The sequence below is a fragment of the Oryctolagus cuniculus genome, chromosome 6 (genome assembly GCF_051225735.1).
Source record: "Oryctolagus cuniculus isolate XC-2025 breed Fujian yellow rabbit chromosome 6, ASM5122573v1, whole genome shotgun sequence".
Classification (NCBI taxonomy): domain Eukaryota; kingdom Metazoa; phylum Chordata; class Mammalia; order Lagomorpha; family Leporidae; genus Oryctolagus; species Oryctolagus cuniculus.
The window spans coordinates 22586284-22609598 of NC_142872.1; the positions used below are offsets into that span (position 1 = coordinate 22586284).

At 52.4% G+C, this 23315-nt stretch overlaps 1 long non-coding RNA gene across 1 annotated transcript; it reads right to left on the minus strand.

Moving 5' to 3' along the window:
* Positions 1 to 14474: 14474 nt before the first annotated feature.
* On the minus strand, positions 14475 to 22559 carry LOC149126050 (uncharacterized). The gene is made up of 3 exons (XR_016236090.1): positions 22019 to 22559; positions 21051 to 21165; positions 14475 to 15127 (listed from the first exon to the last, which is right to left on the minus strand). It is a non-coding gene; the product is annotated as an uncharacterized LOC149126050 (long non-coding RNA).
* Positions 22560 to 23315: the final 756 nt, after the last annotated feature.

A 23315-nucleotide genomic window follows, 5' to 3' on the forward strand; every position in this document is an offset into this window, starting at 1 on the left:
CCGGCCCCGAGCGAGCGCAGCCGGGGCCCCGCTGCTCGGACGGCCGGGGGTCTTCGCGCGGGGAGCGCGCCCGCGGCGGAGCTGCTGGGACTTGTAGTCCGCGGGTCGGGGGCCGGGGGCCAGGGGACCGCCGTGTGTCCCGAGGAGCCCGGGCCCAGGCCGGCCTAGGGGTGTCGGGGCCTCGCGCTAAGGCGCGCGCTGCGTGGGGAGCCGCTGGCGCCGCCTCCACGGAACGAGTCTGCAAGTGGCCCGGGGGTCGACGGGCGGCTGGGCGGCGCCGGGAAAGGCCGCCTCAGCCTGGTCTGCGCCAGCCCTGGGCCCCACCTGATGCTCTGGCCCGAGCTAGGGCGGGAACTCGGGCGGGACCCGCGCGTCCGGCCGGGCGGCCTTCCCGGGCGAGGGACCAATCTGCGGCTCCTTGCGCAAGGAATGAGCAGGACGCGCGGTCCAGGCACTGGAAACGCGCGCTCGACGCTCGGGACGGCAGACTGCACGCCGCTAGCGCCGCGCCTGCCCGGGGCCTGGGGTCGGGGCACCACGGCTCCCAGTGCATGCCCATTGCCTCAGCAGGGGCACGACCCGACGTGCCAATCCGAGGCCCCCGGGGGCGCCGCGCCCTCCTCCGTGCTGCGTGTCCATCCAAACTCCAGCTCCCAAATCCAGGAAATCTCTCTTTTCTCCCCCTACCCCTCTTTTCTCTCTTGGGGATGGGGCAAAATCTGGCCTTACCTCCTCCACAAGGCCTCATCCCAGGCAGCCCACCCTCCACGCCTGCACCACACCCCCAATATCCCCGCGAGGAGCAACCCTCCTTCCTCTAGGAAGGAACCTTCCCAGGAACCTAGAGACCAGCACTGGGCTCGCCACACCGGAGGAGGGCCCGCCCTGCCCTGCCCTGCCCTGCCCTGGCTGTGGGCCGCTGACCATCTCTGTCCTTCCTCTGCCCTCGCACTAGCTGTGTGTCCTGGTGGCGGCGGCCCCAGCTCCCGCCACTCTCTCCTGGCAGTCCCGTGTCTCGCCCCTTGCTCCAGCAAGCTGTTTCGTGGGCTGGCTGTAGTAACCCACCAGAATCGGCCCACACGGCCAGGGCGGTGGGCATGGAAGCCAGATCTGCAGCAGGCCTCTCTGGGGGGAATCCCGTCTCCACCCCTTGCTAGCCTTTTAATCCTAGTTGGGCAAGTTAGTTAACTGTGACTCCCCTTCCTTATCCTAAAAATGACCGTAATTATAGTGCCTATGTCACCGGATTAAAAGAGATAAAATAAGTACAGGGCTTTAAAATGTAGTTGAAACAGAATGCTTAATACAAGCTCTCTCTCCAGACTCCGGAGGCCCTTCATGTCAGAGGCCAGACACCATGTGGGCAGTGCACGCGATTCCATCTCGCGCCCCCTATCTGCCCTTTCCTTCTTCTTTCCCTATAACTAGTGAGAAACCACACTCAACCGCCATTTTCTACATCACAGCTCCCTGAGATCTGGCCTAGAAGATCTTGGAAAAATATTGCTTGACTGATTGAGTTGAAAAGTAGAGTTACAGAGAGAGAAGAGAGGTTGTGCACCCACTGGTTCACTCCCCGAAGGCTGAAACAGCCAGGGCTGGGCCAGGGCTGGGCCAGGCTGAAGCTGGAAGCCAGGAGCTCCATGCAGGTCTTCCAGCTGGGTGACAGGGACCCAACACTTGAGCCATCTTCCACTGCCTTCCCAGTCACACGAGCAGGAAGCCGCATCAGAAGTGGAGCAGCTGGCACTGCAGCTGGCGCTTCCACATGGGATGCTTGAGCCACACAGTCTTAACCTGCTGCACCGCAGAGTTGACCCCTCTAGATCATCTTTAAGACTGTCTTTTATTCCGAGTCGGCCTATTTCAGAACATCTACTTCTAGCACTCCGAGCCAGTGGCTAGAAGTAGGAAAAGCCTGGATGGCTCCTGACTTTCTTCTCTTGGGATTTGTTTACTCTACCAGGAGAATTTTCTCTGATTCTCCAAACCTCACATTTCATTATCACTAGGATTATTATTCCATTTTGTGCTACTGGTGTCAGAACTTCTGGAAGAATGAGAAGGGTCTCAAAAAGTGAAGGTAGCAGTGTTCTCTCGCATGGTAAAGAGCTATTTCTTACGGCAGCGTTTCCGAGTGTTCCTTATACAGCGAGGGGAAGTCCCTAGATCTCACACCTGGAGATCGGAGCCACAGTCAAGTCACCCTGGGAATGCAGAGTTCCACATAGCAAAAAGCTTTCCGTAGAAGCCCTCAGAGCTCCGGGTTAGCTAATGTGCATCCTCACCATTCGAGAAGAGGGAAGACTTTGCAGCCTCTCCCCCAACTTGGCTGACCCACCCCCAACACACACCCCACTCTGAATCTGAACACCGCACACCTCCCTCCTGGGCTCTTGCTCACCTCTAAATTTTGTTTACAGTTTCTTTTTTATCATACGAGTTTAACATTTTTTAGTTTCTCTGTTCTTTTCTTTATAGTTGTCACCCTCTTAAAAAAAGATCCTTTCCTAGCTCAAGTTCATACATTCTTTTTTCTTTTTTAAGGTTTATTTATTTGAAAGGCAGAGTTACAGACAGAGAAGGAGAAACAGAGAAAGAGGTCTTCTATCCCCATATGGCCAAAACGAGCAGAGCTGGGCCCATCTGAAGCCAGGAGCCAGGAGCTTCCTCCTGGTCTCCTACACAGGTGCAGGGGCCCAAGCACTTGGGCCAACTTCTACTGCTTTCCCAAGCTATAGCAGAGAGCTAGATTGGAACTGGAGCAGCCAGGATATGAACCAGTGCCCAAAAGGGATGCTGGTGCCGCAGGTGAAGGCTTAGCCTGCTATGCCACAGCGCCGGCCCCCATACACATACTCTATTTGTATTTCCTACAGAATTTTAACAAGTTCATCATGTTATGTATATATGCTGGACTGTTTGTTTCATCTTTCCCCACTGGTATACAATGCAAACAGCACCACAGAATAAATTTCCTTCTGTGTGTGTGTGTGTGTGTGTGTGTGTGTGTGTGTGTAGGTTTCATGCTCATTAGGATTAGGCTTCTTTGGCTCAACAAGACAGAAATGTATTTACTTATTTCCCTCTTTCTTTTTGTAACCAGAGAGGGAGAGGGCGAGATAGAGAGAGCGAGCACACCGATCTGTGGTTTACTCCCGAATGCTGGCCACAGTCAGGGCTGGGGCCAGGCTAATGCCAGGAGGCAGCGGGGACCCAAGTACTTGACTGCCTCCAAGCATCTGCTGCCCTTCAGGGCGTGCATTAGCAGGAAGCTGGAGTCAGGAGCCAGAGACAGGAGCCAGAGCCAGGAGCCAGAGCCAGGAGCCAGACTGAGGCATTCTGACGTGGGACGCGGGCGTCTTACACAGCACCTTAACCACAAAGCCAAATGCCCCTCGAAATCTCTTCCTGACACCACTGAGGCAGCAGTCCAGGGTTTACCTGCCTCTCTGCACAGTTTCCGTCTTGCTGCTTGATAATGACTGGCCTGGCCCTCACGGTGCAATATAATGCTTTCTGTATTCCAGAGAGCAAGGGAGAATGGAAATAGATAAAATGAACACACAGTCTCAAAGAATTCCAGGAGCTGCCACTTGGCCCTTCTGCTTACACCCTATTGGCCAGAGCTGGGAAATGGGGCGTGGCCATCAGGTGCAGCTAAAAATTCCTAAAATAGTCACAGAGGAGAGCAGACCTTGGGAGACAAAGCAATCCCTGCCAAGTTTTTTTCTGGGCTGTTTATTCTGCTCCATGAAAAGAATTTCTTTTCTAATACTCAACATTTTTATTTATTTGTTGGAACATTAAAACATGTTTAAAAATGACAACAAGAACATAATCATCTGTCTACCACCACTCCCAATAACCCCAGAGGCGGGCATTTGGCCTAGCGATTGAGACACCCACCTGGGGACGGGGCATCTCATATTGCAGCTCCTGAATTTGAGTCCCAGCTCCATTCCCAGTTCTGGCTTCCTGAGAAGCGGCGGGGAAAGCTCAAATGGTTGGGTCCCTGCCACCCAGGTAGGAAACCTGGAATAAACCAGCAGGTAGAAGTTCTCTCTCTCTCTCTCTCTCTCTCTCTCTCTCTCTCTCTCGTAAATAAGATAAATAAATAAATAATTTAAGAGCATCCACAGTGAAGCAGAGATCATTTCTTAGCCTACCTATCCCTTTTATTGAAAAATTGCCTGGTTTTATAAAAATGGTACATGTGCACTTTAACACAGAAAGGTGTACAGTATCCAACTCCCAACACCCAGGAATGACCATCATCATCGCTTTCCAGGTATGGTTTCAGGTAGGAAGAAAGATAACGGAGAAATGTTAAAAGAATTCAGACTATAATACAGATGCTACTTACATACACAGTGTTAAATGAAGTTTTAATTGACTATAAAAAAGAAAAAGAAAGTTGAAGTGAAACTAAAGGAAGAGCTCAACTTCTAAGAATGTTTCTTGACCACAGAGATACTACTTCCTGAAAGGTACCTCTGAGGTTAAACAAACATTGTGAAAAACTTTAAGAGGTTAGTCATTTCTTAAATTACCCTTTTCAATTATATATGAGTGTGTGTGTGTTCACTGCTTTGAAAAATTAGCGGTGCTGATTCTCTTCACCCCCTGACCCTGCCTCCTGGCTTTTGTTACTCATTGTTACACTGTCTCTGCATGTTGCAACCACTGTGTGCTGTTAACATAATTTCATAGTTGGTGTGTCTTCCACGTTAGAATGACTTGAGTTTCCAGCACTGTCTCCACACAAAGCCTTCTCCATTTGCAAGTTATTTCAATTCCTCTCTTAGCGGACACAATGTCATTGTTAAGCTCTCTTTCCAAGAGGAGTTTCAGAAGTATGAGAATGTCTGTCCGGGGCGGGCGTTCGGCTCAGCAGTTGAGCAGCTGCTTGGGACACGAACATTTCTCGCCAGAGTGCCTGGTCGAGTTCTGACTCTGCTTCTGACCCAGCTTCCCGCCAATACACACCCTGGGAGGCAGCAGGTTGCCCACGTGCCTGGGTCCCTGCCACCCATGTGGAAGACCTGGATTAAGTTCCAGGCTCTTGGCTTCAGCCTGGCCCAGCTCTGGATGTTAGGAGTATCTGGGGAGAAGGAACTAGTAGATGGAAGATCAATCCCCCTTTCTTTTCCTGTCTCCCTCTCTCAAATAAAATAAAATAAAATAGGAAGGAAGGAAGGAAGGAAGGAAGGAAGGAAGGAAGGAAGGAAGGAAGGAAGGAAGGAAGGAAGGAAGAAATGTGTGTCTGTTGCCTCTCCACTAGAACCATACCTTCTCTCCCATAGAATGTGGTAGAATGTGCCTTCCCCTGAAAGGTGACATTGTACCTGCTTGGACACCTACAGAAGTCGCTCCTTGTCTTCTTTTTTTTTTAAATTCACTCACCTAAGGCATGTCTTAGCATCAAACATCCTGAATCCACCCTTTCTGGAACATAGTGCTCTCTTTCAGTTCTTTTTCCTGTTTGGAGGACTCCTCTTCTGTGTCTGGTCTCCTCTTCAGGGGCATCCATCAAAGCTGGTCCCAGGCCATCCTTGTCCCTTCCGCCTCTGCTCACCTGACTGCTTCACTCCACACTGGCTGTGCTGCCCCGCGGGTCCCTGAGCAGCAGTGGGCTGCTTTCTTTCTCGCTGGTTCTGATGTTTGCCTGTTTCGTAATTGATGTTTCGTCTTCCCTTTGCTCCCTTCTAGCTCATTGTCTTCTTCCATCCTCCCACCCTTGGCCCTGTTCTGATTAAGTTGTTTTATGCCCAGAAGCAGGTGTCAGGAGTTCGTTCTGAGATGTTTTCTTGTGGGTTGGGGGAGGGGGTGTTGGCTTTTGTTCTGTTTTCCCTTCTTTATTGTGAATCTGTTGCTGCCATGTGCTTTTTTCTCATTAATTGGTGTGATGGCTCAGCGCAGACCTTCTTCCTACCTTCCACCATGTGAGACCAAGCTGCTCCCTCCCTACTGATGGATGTGCACGTTGGATGTTTGGGTTCCCTGTGCTTCTGGCTTATCTGCAGTCTGCAGGGAGGTGAGGAGGGGAGCTGAACTGGAAAAGGGCCAGGCTGTGGCTCTGGTCAGTGTCCCATGGGAGGCTCACGCCAGCTGATGGGGCTGCAGAGCGGAGAGGTCACACCTCTTCCACGGGCAGGGCATAGCCCAGGCTTGGGGCCCGCGTCCCCACCTGCAGGCCTGTGGTTCTGGGGTCAGCCCGGCTGCGCTCCTGCTGGCCTCTCCGTCTGCAGCACCTGTCTCGGTGCCACTCCTGTGGAAGAGGAAGCTGCTGAGGCCACAGCTCACATGGGTTCCTTTCAGATTCAGGAGTGGTTGGGAGCATGCCAGGGGTTTCATCAGTTCCTGGGTGTGGAGGCCAGCGAGGCAGCTATGGGGCTGTGTGTCTTTGTGTCTTCTTGACACTTCTGAGTGCTCGCACCTTTTTTTTCAGAGGCTGAATTGGCAGTGGACTGCACTGGGTGCTAACAGTAAGTGTCCCCTTGGTGTGTTTTTTTGTTTGTTTGTTTTTGTGTTTTTTTTTTTTTTTTGACAGGCAGAGTGGACAGTGAGAGAGAGAGAGAGAAAGGTCTTCCTTTGCCGTTGGTTCACCCTTCAATGGCCGCCGCGGCCGGCGCACTGCAGCCGGCACACCGCACTGATCCGATGGCAGGAGCCAGGTGCTTCTGGTCTCCCATGGGGTACAGGGCCCAAGCACTTGGGCCATCCTCCACTGCACTCCCTGGCCACAGCAGAGAGCTGGCCTGGAAGAGGGGCAACCGGGACAGAATCCAGCGCCCCAACCGGGACTAGAACTCAGTGTGCCGGCACCGCAAGGCGGAGGATTAGCCTAGTGAGCCGCGGTGCCGGCCTCCCCTTGGTTTTATCTGCTCTCTCATTTTGTTAGGGACCAAGAAAAGGATATTGTGTAGGGAGGCTCTGAGCCACTGCCTGTCCCTAGAAGTGTCCCCACACATTTTCAAAGCAGCATTTGCCATCTCTGGCTTTCAGGCCTGACTTGGACCAACAGCTGCTGAACCCAAAGGAAGAGCAATCCGCAGAGCATGCTGGGTCCCAGGCACCTGAGAGGTCCTGCAGGTGGCAAAACCTTCCACTTTGCAAAACATGATCCCTAAGAGCCAGACTGCGGAGTCACAGGCTAACAGCAGAACTGCCCGGCTGCAGCCTAGAGGGAGTCCTGGCCCGACGGAAATGCTAGCTGGAGAGAAGAGCCTGTTTTGGCTCCCTCTGCCTGGAAGCCCCATCAGTTCTCATCGAGGCAGGGGCGGGAGCCGGTGGCACAGGTGGAACATCCGAGAGAAAGCAGCCCTCCCCCGAGGGCCTCACAGGATTCTGGCTGTGCTCTGTCTCAGACTGCCAGTGTGCACCTGCATGGCGCATGCCCACCAGGACGTGTGGCATGGTACCCTGGAGAAGGAGGCCAGGGGTGAGGCAGAAAGCCCCGGGGCTGAGAATCTGCCGTCTTTCATAGTCCAGCACTCCTGGAACATGGTTCCTGGGGCCCCTGGGACTTCTGAGTCCAAGGTTCCCAGGGATGCTTCCCAGTTTTCCAGAGCCTAAAGCTTAGAGGAGGCTTTCTTGAAGAAAAAGAAACCTCAGTTATAAAGACACAGAAGGAATTCCTTATTTATAGGACTTGGGAGGAACCCATGCGAATGAAGCCTGGAACTAGAAGCTTTGTGAATTTCATGAGGCCCAGGGTCTGTGGGTCACTGAGACACCCACAGCTCCCCAGTCGCTGACTCTCCAGGGGTCCCTGAAACAACCACATGGTCTGGAGCTGCCCATGAGGGAGGCAGCTTCACTCCTAGCCAGGCTCTGAGGGCCTCAGGGCAGGGGCCGGACACCAACTTTACAAGGGGCTTCACACTGTTAAGCCAAAGCGTTTGCCCACGGCCTGTCCACCCCTCTGCCAGGTGCAAGCATTATGCTCTTTCAGGGTGGGTGTGGCCAAAAAGAATTCTCTAGGGAAAAAATGCCAACTGTCCAGCAACCGAAGAGTTCACACGGGCAGACACATCTAAGATGCTCGGTGCACAAGGAGGCCGGGGTGTACAGCTTGCTGGCCAGTCCACTTCATGCAGCCTCCGTCCAGGAGCAGGAACAGGTGGGACACAAGCAGGTGAGAGGGAGTCCCACATGGTGACACTGCTAGGCAGAGATGAGGAAGTCGTTTTGCTTTGGGGGCGGGGATTGTGGTGCAGCAGGTTAGGCTGACACTCGGGACACATGCACCCCATGTTAGAATGCCTGTTCAAGTCCCAGCTACTCCACTTTGGATCCAGCTTTTTTTTTTTTTTTTAAATTAATTAATTTTTTTTTGACAGGCAGAGTGGACAGTGAGAGAGAGAGACAGAGAGAAAGTTCTTCCTTTTGCCGTTGGTTCACCCTCCAATGGCCGCCTCGGCCGGCGCACCACGCTGATCCGATGGCAGGAGCCAGGCACTTATCCTGGTCTCCCATGGGGTGCAGGGCCCAGTGGATCCAGCTTTCTACCAGCATGCATTCTGGAAGGCAATGGATGATGGCCCAAGTGCCTGGGCTCCTGCCACCCACTTGCAAGACCTGGATGGAATTTTGGGCTTTTGGCTTCAGCCTGGCCCAGCCCTAGATGTTGCAGGCAATTGGGGAGCGAACCTACAGATAAAAGATCTCTGTGTGTGTGTGTGTGTGTGTGTGACTCTGCTTTTCCAAAAAAAAAAAAAAAAAACCTAAACAATATGTTTTCCTTTTCTGGAAAAATGTGACCTTCAGAGAGCATGACAGTGGAGACAGAAAGAATGCTCCTCACTGTCCAAGGCACTGCAAGAAGCCACCAGAGAACCACGGAAAGGCAAATGGGCCGGGCAGCTCTGAGGATGGGAGGGGTCTGCAAAGCAGTGGTTTTCAGACAGGCCCAGGAGGACCAAGAGAGAGAGCCCTGCGGGATGGGGCTCTGCCTGCCCCCAACCCCGCCCACAGCTGCTCCATTCCATCTTTCTATGTTGGACTTTGATTTCCACAAAAGGTTCTTCTGCAGCTAAAAATAAGTGTGAAAACCACATCTCTGGTTTTATTCAGACAGACAACACGAGTCTGGAAAAAGCTGCTGCTGGGAGCAACCGGGAAACCACTGAGTGTGTGTGCAGTCACCAAGAGCTGCCGATTCTCCCGGGGCCAAGGGCTTGGCTGGGGGCGGGGGAAGAACAAGAGAAAGGGCTCCAGGGAGCAGTCACACTCCCTTGAATTAGGAGTAGAAACAATAGTAAATTAGCAAGAAAGAACACACACACACACACACACACACGACGGGGCAGCCAACTGGGGTTGAAAACAAAGCCGAGGACCTGATTCAAGTATGGAATCCAGTTGACGTGAGCCAATGAACAACAGGCTCAGGGCCTGCAACCTGTTTGGTTCATACTACGGTTCACCAGCAGTGTCTCCCCTGCTGGGCAGGGGTGCTTGTGAGGGAGGGGTAACAGGGCAGAAACCTTGGGAAGGCGGCAGAAGGTTCACAGGAACACCCTTCCATTCCTGGGTTTCCACTCGTGCAGGACAGGCAGCTTGCCGACCCAGCACCTGCTATGGTTCCGGCCGGAGGACCCACAAGTGGGGGTGTGGCAGTCACAACAATGGCCCTGCAAAGACGCCCAGACCTCACCCACAGAGCCTGTGAGCCTGTGAGCATGCTACCTTGCATGGAAAGGTGCTTTTTCATGTGATTAGCTCAAGGGTATCGAGATGGGATGATTATCCTTCATTATCTAGGTGGCCCCAAGGTCATCACAAGGGTTCTTTTCAAAAAAAAAAAAAAAACTATTTATTTATTTGTTTGTTGGAAAGTCAGTGTTACAAAGAAAGGGAGACAGGTATCTTCCATCTGTTGGTTCACTCCCCAGATGGCCAGAAGCCAGCAGCTTCTTCCACATTTCCCATGTGCAGGGCTGGGGCCCATCCTCTGCTGCTTTTCCCAGAGCCCACATGGGAGTACCTGGATTTGATTCCTGGCTTCACTTCCTATTCCGGTTTCCTGGTAATGTGTATCCAGGGAGGCAGCAGGTGATGGCTTAAGTACCCTGGTCCCTACCACCCACCTGGAAGATTCACACTCAGTTCCTGGTTCCCGGTTTCAGCTGACCCAAGCCTAGCTGTTGCAGATATTTGGGAAGTGAACTAGTGGAGGAGAGAGCACACTCTCCCTCTCACTGCCTCTCAGATAAATTAAATACATAAAATTCAGGGCAGGTGCTGTAGCGCACCAGTTTAAGCTTCCACTCAGGGTACCCACATCCCACATCAGAGTGCCTATGTGCATGTCCCACCTCTACTTCCAATCCAGCTTCCTGCTAATGCATACCCTGGGAGACAACAGATGATGACCAGGTAACTCTTGGATGGAGTTCCTGGCTCCTGGCTTCAGCCTCGCCCAGCTGCGGCTATTGTGGGCATTTAGAAAATGAGCCAGTGAAAGGAAGATCTCTCTCATTTTCTATCACTCTGACTTTCAAATAAAAATAAATGAATAAACTTTATAAATAAAAGAGACACGGATCTGAGAGATGCACCTTTAAGTCAAGGATTTTGGGCAGCTCTGGGGATGAAAAAGCCGAGGAGATGGGTCCAGCCCAGAGCCTCGGGAGCACAACCCTGGAAGCCCGACAGCATTCACCGCCGACCGCCAGAACGGCCACGCAGCAAGCCTGCGCTGCTCTGACCCGCGCTGTGGCCCATCTGTGGTCGCAGCAATAGGAAACCAACACCGGCGGCTCTGCCTCTAAGAGTACACTTAAAAAAAAGATTTATTTATTTATTTATCTGAGAGGCTGAGAGGTCTTCCATCTGCTGGTTCACTCCCCAGATGGCCACAATGGCCAGAGCCAGGAGCTTCTTCTGGGTCTTCCACATAGTTACAGGGACCCAAGCACTCGGGCCATCTTCTATGGCTTTCCTAGGCCACAAGCAGAGAGCTGGATCGGCAGAGGAGCAGCCAGGACTTGAACCGCTGCCCATATGGGATGCCAGCATGGCAGGCGGAGGCTTAGCTTACTAAGCCACAGTGCCGGCTTGTGAACTTTCTGGACGCAGTCTGGATTCTAACTGCAGGGCAACCCCCACCCCACCAGCTGAGCGACCTGAGGTAAGTTACCTTCATTCTTTGCCTCAATATTCTCAGATGGAAAATGAGAACGATAATAATTCCCACTGTATATAGTTACTGTGAGGATGATGTTTTTAATTTATTTTCATTTAATTTGAAAGGCAGAGGCAGATAGAGATTTTCCATCTGTTGATTCATGTCCCACACGCCTGCAACAGCTGGGGCTGGGTCAGGGTGGAGCCAGGAGCCCAGAACTCCACCCAGCTCTCTCCCACGTGGAAGGCAGGGGCCCAGGTATGTGAGCCATCACTTGCTGTCTCCCAGGAAGCTGGACTAGGGCACTAAGCCAGGACTCAAATGCAGGCAGGCAGGAGAACCAACAGGTGTCTTAGCTGCTGCTCCAAGCACTCACCCTGGTTATTGTGAGGATTAAATGTGAAGTGTTTAAAACCATTTCTGACACACAGTAAGCTTCTCAATAAGTGTTAGCTGGTGCTAACATTGGTATCATTCTAAAGTTACCAACTAAAGGGTAGGTGGTCAGCCTCCCAGTGAGGACACTGGCTCAGAGGCTCGTGCCCCACACTGGAGCACCTGGGTTCACTGTCCAGCTCTGACTCCAGCTTCCTGCTCCTGCAGACCCTCGAAGGCTGTGGTGACGCTCAAGCAATTGTGCTCCTGCCACCCATGAGGGAGACCTGGATGAGTTCCAGCCCCTGGACTTCAGCAGCGCTGCATCAGCCATTGTGGGCATTAGGTTCAGGGCATGGGAGCGCGCTCTGGCTAGCTCTCTCTCTGTGTCACTCTGCATCGCAAATAAATAATAATTTTTAAAAATGTCATCCCAAGCTGTACTTTTACCTCTTCTATTCTAGACTGAGAAATGAAAGCCTGGCTGTAAGGCAAAGTGTGTTGTCCACATCACAGACGTTGAGCCTGGGCACCAGCACCACTCGCTCACTCATTTGGTGAAACTCTGGCTAAGTGTTCCCCATTGTGCTGCTATAAGAAAACACCTGGGAGCTGGCACTGTGGTGTAGCAGGTACAGCCGCCACCCACATCCCACATGGGAACAGATTCCAGTCCTGGCTGTTCCACTTCTGATCCAGCTCCCTGTTAATGTGCCTGGGAGGACAGAGAGGATGGCCCATGTACTTGGGCCCCTGCACCCACGTGGGGACCTGGATGAAGCTCCTGGCTTCGTTGTGGCCATTTGGGGTGTGAACTAGCAGATCAAAGATCTCTCTCCCTCTGTCTCTCTGTCGCTCTGCCTTTCAAATAAATAAATAAACCTGTTTTTAAAAAAAGAAAAGAAAAAAGAAAATGCCTGGCCCTGGGAACTGTTTAGACAATCACATGGTGGGTGGAAGGTCCAAGCAGGGTGGCACCCGCATCCTGAGGAGCCCTGGCCCCTCACAACATGGCGGAGAGGTGGAAGGGGAACTGGCCATATGCAGAAGGGACCAGGCACACGGTGACCTCACTTTGTAACCGCCCACACAGGAGAACCAGTCCAGCCACGTGGCCCGGACCCGCTCCCAGGAGACAGCATTAACCTGTTCATAACGACTTGAGATGAGTCACGGTTGGTCAGCTCCTGACCTAGATGCCTTTGGTAGAGCCCCACCTCTTAAGGGTGCCACCACCACACTGGGGACCAAGCCTCCAGCTTAGGAGCTTCTGGGGATAAATCAGGCCCAAACCTGAGCAAGTATCTATTGCAGACTAGCCATTTTGTCAGATGCAAGGACATGGACAGAGAGGCAAGGGGACCAAGGGCTTCTTCGTGCAGCACCCTGCTCTGTCATCAAGGAAGGCGTCTTTTCACACATTTCCTGCAAACTCCCCTGGTGTCTCATTGGCCAGAACCGAGCCACGGGAATGCACAGACGTTTCACGATTGTCAAAGGTAGGCTCAGGCTAATGCAATGTGTGTTGACTGTGTTACTGAGACTATTTCAATCTGCTGGAGAGGGCAAGAAAAACAAACAGTAGGCAAAATCTGTAAGACCTGTTATGTATAGCTAGTAAGTAGCTAACTTGGGAGACACGTTAGACATAGAATAAATGAACCGTATGCGCGCTAAGCACAGATAAAAAGAATAGAATATGCAACAGTGTTCCTTGCAGATACAAAGGGATTGAAAACTCAAGTTCTAGGACAGGCATTTGGTCTACCAGTTAAGATGTGGGGGGGAATGACGTATTCCACATCGGAGCTCCTTGGTTCAAGTTCGCAATCCTGCTCCTAATTCCAGCTTCCTACTAATGCACACCCTGGGAGGCAGCAGGTGATGACACCTGCAGATGACGGTACCTGGCACCCAGGTGGGAGGCTTGGATTAGGTTCCCAGCTCCCAACTTCTACCTGCCCTACCTCAGTCATTGTGGGCATTTGCAGAGTGAATAAGCAGACTGGAGCTTTCTGTCTGTCTCTCCGCCTCTCTAATAAATAAATTAATAAAAAAAAAGTTTAAAAAAGTTTACATGGGCTGGTCTGGGACCAGAGTCACCATTTTAAAAAAGAAAACCCGATTACAAGGTAAGGATCATCTTAATTCCAGATGGACGGCGGTTACCACCAAATGAAATGCCCATGATAACCCCATCCTGGCCCTTCAGCTACTCTTCCCCAGCTGCCGTTGCTGTGCTATAACAGGGCCTCCTGGGCCTGCCCCTCCATTGGGGCTGTCACTCCAGCCATCCTCTGTTGGCTGAGCCACTTTGTTCAATCCCAACTCTTGCTGCCATAACCACATTTTCAGTGGGGGTAGGTGATGGGGAGGATACAGACAACATATGAACACAAGATGCAGGCAGTGGGTTCATCCCACCCTGCCTACATCTCATCTGGGCAAACCTATCCCTCGATTTCCCCTTGCACCTCATGGAAAGATAGAGAGAGGAGGGGAGAGCCAAAGAGTGTGCTGTGGGAGAGAGGGGGAGGGAATGAGAAAGAGAAAGAGAGAGAGAGAGAGTGAGCGAGCGCCCACTGGTTTACTCACCCAAATAGCTGCAAAAGCCAGGGCTGGGCTAGGCAGAGCTGAAACCAGGAGCCAGAAACCCCACCCAGGTCTTCCATGTGGGCAGCAGAAACACAAGTTCTTGGGCCATTACCTGCCACCTCCCAGACGCATTAGTCTGGATCAGAAGCGCAGAGCAGCCGGGACTCAAACCAGGCACTCTGATATGGAAGACAGGCATTGGAAGCAGTAGCTTTACCACCTGTGGCACAACCCCCGCCCCTCTTCCTGTAAGCTTTACAGCCAATCAGTAAGGTGCATAATTCAGCCATCAGTCCATGAGGGTGGGTGCTTAGTCCAGTGACAAAGATTTCCATGTCCCATATGGGAGTGCCTGGGGGCCAAACCTTGGCTTGGACTCCTGACTCCAGCTTCCGGCTAACGCAGACCCTGAGAGGCAGCAGTGATGGCTCCTGCCACCCACACAGGAGACCTGGATGCACTGCCCGCCCCTGGCTTCAGCTCCCCCAGCAGTTATGTGCACCTGCAGATTGAGGCAGCATTGAGAGCACTTTGTCTCACATAAATAATAATTAAAAATAATAATTGGTCCAGGAATCCTTCTGTTCATGACCTCCCAAGAGCTGGTGTGATGGAGCACTTGGAAGCTACACTGCATCAGGACAGTTTCCCACATGAACAATAATGCGCCCCAGGCCAAGCCCACTGCTATGTGAGAAAAGCCAGAGTCCTGGTAGGGAGAGAGGAGTCCTGGTAGGAGAGAGGAGAATGGCGGTTGGGTAGGAGCTTGCTTTTTTTCTTTTTTTAGGAAACTTTGTTTTACTGATAAATTATGGATTCAGAGTCTTTGGGATTTGTTTTCACCTGCGCAGTCCCTCTTGGGGCCGGGCTCACTTCCTAGGATGCAGTGAGCCCAGGTTACCTTGAACATGGAGACTCCCGGACAGACTGAACATTGAGGCCATTCAATCACGTGTTCAACCGAGGTTTACTAAGCCCTTACTCTGCACGGTGGACATGAGGACAAACAAGCATGGTTCCCACCTGCCACAGGAGAGCAAACACAACGAGTATTAATTATAAAAACACACACCAGCCACACTAACCTGGAAGTGAGATCCAAGGGCACGCATCTCAGCGGTGTGTAGCCCCAATCCAGAGCAGCTGCTCAAGCTCTCGTGGCCATCTCCCCCTTGTCCTCCCTGTTCCTGTCTCAACCACTTAGCCAGCATGACACTGGCCTCCAGAGCCCTGTGTCGCAGCTACTGCCGCTGTCCCTGCCCTCCTCCGCTGGGCAGTCCTACCCACGGCCTGCAGCTCAACCCAGCTCTCACGCTCCCAGGGTGTCCTCGGCCCTGCAGCCCCGCTGTCACAGGCGGCACGGACAAAGGTGCATCAGGAGGTACCCCTGCCAGGGATCTAGACGAGGATGAGGAGGGAGAGGGAGGGAGAGGGCTTCCCAGGGGGGTGACAGTGGGGCTGGGCTGAGACACTAATTTGCTGTGGTCAGCAGCAGCTTCGAACACAAAGGATGAGCCCACCCAAGACAGAAACGGCCTCTGGGAAGGAAGCCAGGGCCTGGGGGAGTGACAGGGACTCCTCCCGGCCACCACTGGGAGAGGAACAGCAGGTCAGCAAACATTACAGAAACCCATCTGCTCCCGCGGCAGGCTCCTGAGCTGCCCAGAGCCACGTGAGACAGAAAGTATCACAGATCCTGCTGCTTGACAGCACGAGAGCTGGTGGCTGCGGGCTCGGCCGGCGGCCCAGGGCTGCCCGGAGGCTCTGCTCACCTCGCTGCCCCAACTCTGACCTCCCACCCCACCCCACACAGCCAACACCTTGCTCCCACCTTTTTTTTTTTTTATAACAAAGAAAATCCATTTATTCAGCTAACAAATATCTATTAAAGGTCTGCTGTATGCTAACTCAGACTTGGTTCTCACTGACAGTATGGTGGGGGTTCAGGAAAGTACAGATGGGCACGGCACAGGGGCAGGCAGGCAGCCTGAATCCGGAGCTGCAGGACGTGGGCCCACCTCAAAACCCTCACCCGAACCCCTGCCTCCAGCTCCCTTTAGTGCCGCCCGGAGGCCTGAGGCTCCACGGAAGACACGCCCGATTCTTCCCGGGAGCACCCCCCTCCTGGGAGCACCCCCTCCTGAGAGCACCCCCTCCTGGGAGCATGCCTCTGGGAGCACACCCCTCCTGAGACCACCCCCCTGGGAGCAGCCCCCTCCTGGGAGCACCCCCTCCTGGGAGCATCCCCTCCCTGGGAGCATCCCCCTCCTGAGAGCACCCCCTCCTGGGAGCACCCCCCTCCTGGGAGCACCCCCTCCTGGGAGCACCCCCCTGGGAGCACCCCCTCCTGGAAGCACTCCCTCCTGAGAGCACCCTCTCCTGGGAGCACGCCCCTGGGAGCACCCCCTCCTGGAAGCACTCCCTCCTGAGAGCACCCCCTCCTGGGAGCATGCCCCTGGGAGCACCCCCCTCCTGGGAGCACCCCCTCCTGAGAGCACCCCCTCCTGGGAGCACACCCCTGGGAGCACCCCCCTCCTGAGAGCACCCCCCCTGGGAGTACCCCCCTCCTGGGAGCATGCTCTCCATGATCTCATTGCATTGATTATAAGGTGAAGGAATTCTAATGTATTCCTTTCTCCTATGGCCCAGGAAAGAAGAGGAAATGACATTTGCAGACACAAGATTTCAACAAAAGTCTGGGAGACAACAAGTGGGAGGAAGAGTGTTCAGGGATGAGGGGGAGCGGGTGAAGCCCTGAACCCCACAGAGCAGGGGTGCACACACCTGCTTGGACACCCCTGCCCACACCAGGCTCTGGACTCAGGAGCCATGAATGCCATGGAGGCAGGTACCAGCAGAGCGGCAGGAAGTCAGAGGTGGATGCACCACCCGCACAGGGAACATCTCCCACCATCCACCTGCCCAGCCACGTGTGGAGAGCATGGGTAATTTTGATAGACCCATGCCTAGAGGCAATCGTAGGCAGGTGTTTGGCCTAGTGGTCAGGATCCATGTGTCTCATTTCAAAGTGCCTGTGTTCAATGCCCAGCTCTGCTCCTGGTTCCAGAACCCTGCTAATCTAGACCCTGGGAGGCAGCAGGTGATGGCTTAAGCAGTTGGGTCCCTGATACCCACATGGGAGCCCTGGATTGGTTGCAGGCATTTTGGTAATGAACCAGTAGATAGGAGCTCTCTTTCAAACAAATAAACAAAACAGGCAGTTTTAAAAAAGAATAACACCTAAACATACCATGGTGAGATTTCAGAAACAGAGTAAGCTCAAAGCTCCCTTACATTAAAAGAAAAAAAAAAAGGAAAAAGGCAGGCCATACACAAAAGCAAGGCTTTTGGGGTAGCAGTTAAGACACTGCTCAGGATACCTGCATCCCTTGAGACTGCCTGTGTTCAAGAGCCAGCTCCACTCCCAATCCCAGCGTCCTGCCGATGAGCACCCTGGGAGGCAGACGGTGGCTCAGGCACTTGGGCCCTTGCCACCCACACAAGGGACCTGGGTTGAGTTTGCAGTTCTTGGGCCTCTGCAGATATCTGGGGAGTCAATCAGTAGATGAGAGATCTCTGGTCTGTCTCTGTGTGTCTCTTTTTCAAATAAATAATTTAAAAAATATTTTATTTATTTGAGAGGTAGAGTCACAGTCGAAGAGAGGCAGAAGCAGAGAGAGAAAGGTCTTCCATCTGCTGGTTCACTCCCCAAATGAACACAACAGCTGGAGCTGGGCCATCCTCTGCTGCCTTAGCAGAGAGCTGGATCAGAAGAGGAACAGCTGGTCTCAAACCGGCTCCCATATGGGATGCTGGTGCAGCAGGTGGAGACTTAGCCTACTGTGCCACAGCATGGGTACCAAAATAATTTGCTTAAAAAAGAATGGAATTAGACTTTCCATTAGCAAAATTGGTGGCTGAAAAGAAAAAGAATCCATGTCATTTCAAGGAAAAATATTTTCAATACAGATTTCTGACTAAGCCAAGGGAAAACGAAGATGTGTTTAGATATTTAAAAAGGGTAAAAAACTCAACTCATGTTGGGTATGCAAGAAAGCAGGAAAAAGATCCATGATATCAGTTAAAGAGCCTTCATTTTCCACTTGATTTTGAAGTTTGCGTATGGATTAATGTCTTTTCTTCCTTTAAAGAAATCCGTTTCCAGAGCCAGTGCTGTGGCAGAGCAGGTCAGGCTGCCACACGTGGTGACGTCCTCTCACACTGGAGCTCTGGTGCAAGTCTGTCGCCCTGCTTTCTATCCAACTCCCTGTTACTGCGTCCGGATGATGGTCCAAGGACTTGGGCCCCTGTCACCTACGTGGGACGCTTGGATGAGTTCCTGGCTCCTGGCTTCAGCCGGGTCCAGCCCTGGCTGATACGGCCATCTGGGGCATGAACCAGCGGTTGGAAGCTCTCACTCTCTCTCTCTCTCCCCCTCCCTCTCCCTATCACTCTGTCTTCCAAATAAATAAATCATTTTTAAAAAATATTTCTAGCTCTGACCACTAGAAATGCCTAGAAAGATTGTCAGTCCTGGAACAATGAGGATAAATTTCTCCCAGGTCTAAAGAAGGAACAGGCCATCATTTCAAACATCAAAGATGGGTCAAGGTTGGAGGCTCCAAGCCCACTGACAGCTCTCTACTGGCGAAAGTAGGGATGACACAAGCATCACTAAAGACTATGACTGTACCAAGTTGAAACATGTCAAATTTGTTCAAATTTATGGAAAAATGTGTAACTTCCGGTTGTCTGTGGAAGATATTAGGCATTCATTAAGAAATGGCTAATAAATGGGAAAAATCAAGAATTCATCCTGTCTATTCCATGCAAACCTCAGGGTAACAAAATAACAGAGGAGGGAAAATTTCTCTCCAACATGGGAATATGTACAAAAAAATTTACTTATTTATTTGAGGGGCAGAGTCACAGACAGAGAAAGGGAGAGACAGAGAGAGATCTTCTATCCACTGGTTCACTCCCCAAATGGCCAAAATGACTGGAGCTGGGCCAGTCCAAAGTCAGGAGCCAGGAGCTTCTTCAGGGTCTCCCATGTGGGTACAGGGGCTCAAGCACTTGGGCCATCCTCCTCTGCTTTCCCAGGCTATAAGCAGAGAACTAGATCGGAAGAGAAGCAACTGGGACTCAAATTAACACTCATATGGGATGTCGACGCCTTAGGCAGATGCTTAACCTACTATGCCACGGCACTGGCCCCGTAACGTGGGAATCTTCCAGCTAACAGCTGAAGTTGAGAGAATTAGAATGTCACCATGCTGTGACCCATGACTACACAGAGATCGTCAATGGACACAGCACGAGTGAGACCAACAGGACAGATAAGTCTCCTTTGGGAGCACACAACACCCACCATGAAGGTACCCCCCAAATAACCCAATCTGAATCTGATCAAGACTGCTCCACTTCCAATATGGCTCCCTGCTGATGCACCTGGGAAAGCAGCAGAGGATGGCCCCGGTCCTTGGGCCTCTGCACCCATGCAGGAGACCTGACTTCAGCCTGGCCCAGCCCTAGCCATGGGGGCCATTTAGAGAGTAAACCAGCAGATGGGAGATGTCTCTGTTTCTCCCTCTCTCTTTCCATAACTCTTAGCCTTTCTGATAAATAAGTAAATCTTGAAAAATAAATGAGTGACTGTACTTAGATCCAATTCAAACATGTCAGATATTTAACTGACCAGTCTTACTTGAAGACATTGAGAAATTATTACCAGTACTTTATGTGTGCTAATGCCACAGCAATTATAGTTTTTATTTGAAAGGCAGAGAGACAGAACTCTCATCCACTGCTTCACTCCCCAAATGCCTGCAACAGCTAGAACCACCCAGGCTGCCTCTGGGAGGCAAGAACTCAATCCAGAGCTCTCACGTGAGTGGCAGTACCTGAGCCCCCACTGCTGCCTCCCAGGGTCCCCATTAACCGGGAACTGGAACCAGGTGAAGACCCTGCATACAAACCCTCCAACATGGGATTCGGCCCTCACAGGCTATGTCACCCTCCACACCAAACATTCACCTGCCCTCCGTGGTCCCCCCCCCCCCGACCTCTTATCACTTTGAGATATATAAGTAAATATTTTCTGGTGATATTAGATATGGAATTTGCTTCAGCATATTCTGGGGGTGGTGAGGAGTGGCTAGACACTGTTGGCCAAAGGTTGGTAATTCCCAGAGCTGGGTGATGGCTGTATGAGAGTTTATTACATTACTTTCTCTCCATAACAAACAGGTAACAAAATTACTCCCTAAGCACCTGTTCTTAGGAAGTTACTGATGGAGTAACTTCAAAACTGAGCAAGCAAAACAGAAAGCTACAGCATGCAGAAACAGGGCCAACCCAGGAGAGCAAGCAAGCCCCAGGACAGGGCTGAGAGCTAGGCAGAAACTGGGGCAGCAACTGGGCCAGGTTGTCCCAGGCTCCTGGGAAGAGGTGGGGTGCTGGGGCAGAGTTGTCACCAGGATGGATGCTGTAACTGACAGCTCAGAAAACCTCAAACACCGAGAAACAAAAAAGAAACCAGCTATACTTCACAAAAACGTAGACAAGAAAAGCCCAAGCCAAACACGAAGCAAACTGACACATCCCGAGGTGGCTGCGGTGAGCGCCATTTTTCATGGCTACTATTAAGTCAACTTTTTCCTTCCTTTTAGAATCAACTGAGGACTTCTGGAAGATTCCACCATGGTTAGATGGACCTAAGTATTCTGAAGTGGTGTGCTACATGTCAAACTACAGGCATGGAAGGAGTGGTGGGACCAGTGGTCCCACTGCCCACCTGCTAAGTCCAGGGGATGGGTTGTGACCAAGGAGGCAAAACACTGGGGTTTCCAGTAGATTTTCTGAGCTTTGCAAACACACTTGAGGAGGAACCAGGAACAGTCTGAAGGAGGGAAAATGAGACATAAAGCATTAGAAGGCTACTAACCTGGGGCCAGCACTGTGCATAGCAGGTAAAGCCGCCATCTGCAGTGCCCACATCCCATATGGGCACCAGTTCAAGTCTCAGCTGCTCCACTTCCAATCCAGCTCTCTGCTATGGCCTGCAAAAGAAGTGGAAGATGGCCCAAGTCCTTGGGCCTTTCTGCACCTGCATGGGAGACTGGGAGGAAGCTCCTGGCTCCAGGCTTCGGATTGGCACAGCTCCGGTCATTGTGGCCAGTCAGGGAGTGAACCAGCAGATGGAAGACTCTCTCTCTGCCTCTGCCTCTCTGTAATTCTGCCACTGAAATAAATAAATAAATCTTTAAAAAGTAAAAAATGCCACTAAGCCCTTCTTTATACTAGGATATGCAAGGTTGACAAATACAGAAGCTGCAGTGTTAAGCACAATATTGGGGGACATGGAGACCACCAGCCTCCAGCCCAGACAAAAGAGGTTCCATGGGAGGAAGCCTTGGGCCAGGGAAATCCTGGGCTCTCCCTTAGCAGTCCCCGTGTGCTGCACTGTTCTGATCAGAAGCTGTGGTGTAGTGGGCCCTGGGGAGCCATGTGCAGCAGCGGATGGAATTATAAGGGCAGCCAAGTGACAGGATCAGCTCTGCCTCCTACACAGAATGCTCCGGCTGCAGGGGGAGTGTCAGAGGTGGCCGCTGGGAGACATCCAGGTGGGAGGTGCCGATGGCCTGCCCTGAGCAGGCTTCAGGAGGTTCTAAGGGGGCCAAGCAGAGTCAGGCCAGGTGCCCAGGGCCCTTTCATGAACTGAAGAGGTCCAGGGGAGAGGCAGGAGGATGGGAAGAAGGTAACCAGCTCAACTGCTCCCTTTGGGTCATGGAGGTTGTAGGAGCCCTCGATGGTCTGCACCAACCGCTCCCTCCACCCAGTTTCTGCCTCCCTCAGTCCCAGCCCAGCCCAGCTCTCCATCCCCCGGGGCCTCTTGCTGCTCCACAAACTTACCACGTGCCTTTGTGTTTGCTGCTGCCCCCACTGGGATGCTCACTTCTCCCTTCCCAGCCTGCACAGTCCTGGGGTCACTCAGCTCAAATGCCACCTTCTCAGAATGCAACGACCCTCCAAGGACAGCTCTCCTCTCCCAGCGCCCTGGGCCCGCTAGCTCATCACTGCCTGGTGCCAACCACATCCCCCAGGGATTCTAGTCTGCTGTCTGTCTGCCCCCCCCCCAGGGGATGTCTCACAAATGGGAAGAACTGTCACTCGTCATCCTTTGTACTTTTATCTCTGACACAAGAAGGGTTGCAGCACGTGTTCGACGCAGGGATTGGGACGCCTGCATCCCACCTCTGAGTACCTGCGTTCAGGTCCTGGCTACGCGGTTTCTGATTCCAGCTTCCTGCTCCTGCGCATGCTGCAAGGCAGCAGCTGGTGGCGCAGGTGATCGACTTCCTGCTACCACCTGCAGGTGATCGACTTCCTGCTACCACCTGGGAGACGCAGGCGGAGCTCCCAGCTCGCAGCTGTGGTCTGGCCCAGGCTCAGCTGTTGTGGGCATTTGGAGAGTGAACCAGTAGATGGGAGTGCTTTCTCTCTCGTGCTCTCGCTCTCTCCCACCCTCCCTCTCTCCCTCTCCCTCTCTCCTTCTCTCTTGCGCTCTCTCTCTCTCTCTCTCTCTCTCTCTCTCTCTCTCTCTCAAATACAAGAGTTTAAAGATAGAAGCAATGTGAAGAGATCTCATTGTTTGTCAACTCTATCAGCCTGATGATAACCTGCAGCACTGCATCACAGAGGATTGCAGAAGCAGGCGCTGCAGGCTGGTTGTGGGGATGCTGGGAATTAAAAGTGCATCGGGGCCAGCGCTGTGGTGTAGCGGGTTAAGTACATCAGGCGCACATCAGGACTCTCCAAGCTGCAACCAAAGCTTGGCTTTTGGTTGAGACAGTGCTGTGATGGTCTCACAGGCCTGGGTCGCCTGCATCTTAGGGGCCTAAGGAACGCCACCCTTACTAAAGAAAAAAGTTATGTATTTATATATTTGAGAGTCAAAAGAAGGGAGTGAGAGAGCACTCTATCCACTGGGTTACTTCTCAAATGCCTGCAACAGCCACGGCTGGGTTAGGTCAAAGCTGGGAGCTGGGATCTCAATTCGGTTGCCTTGTGCAGGTGTCACAAACCCAGCTCCTGCGCCATCACTGCTGCCTCCTGGGGTCTGCATGGGCAGGAAAGGGGTCAGGAGCCAGAGCTGGGAATGGAACACAGCCACTCCCACGGGGGATGCAGGCGTCCTAATGGCCAGGCT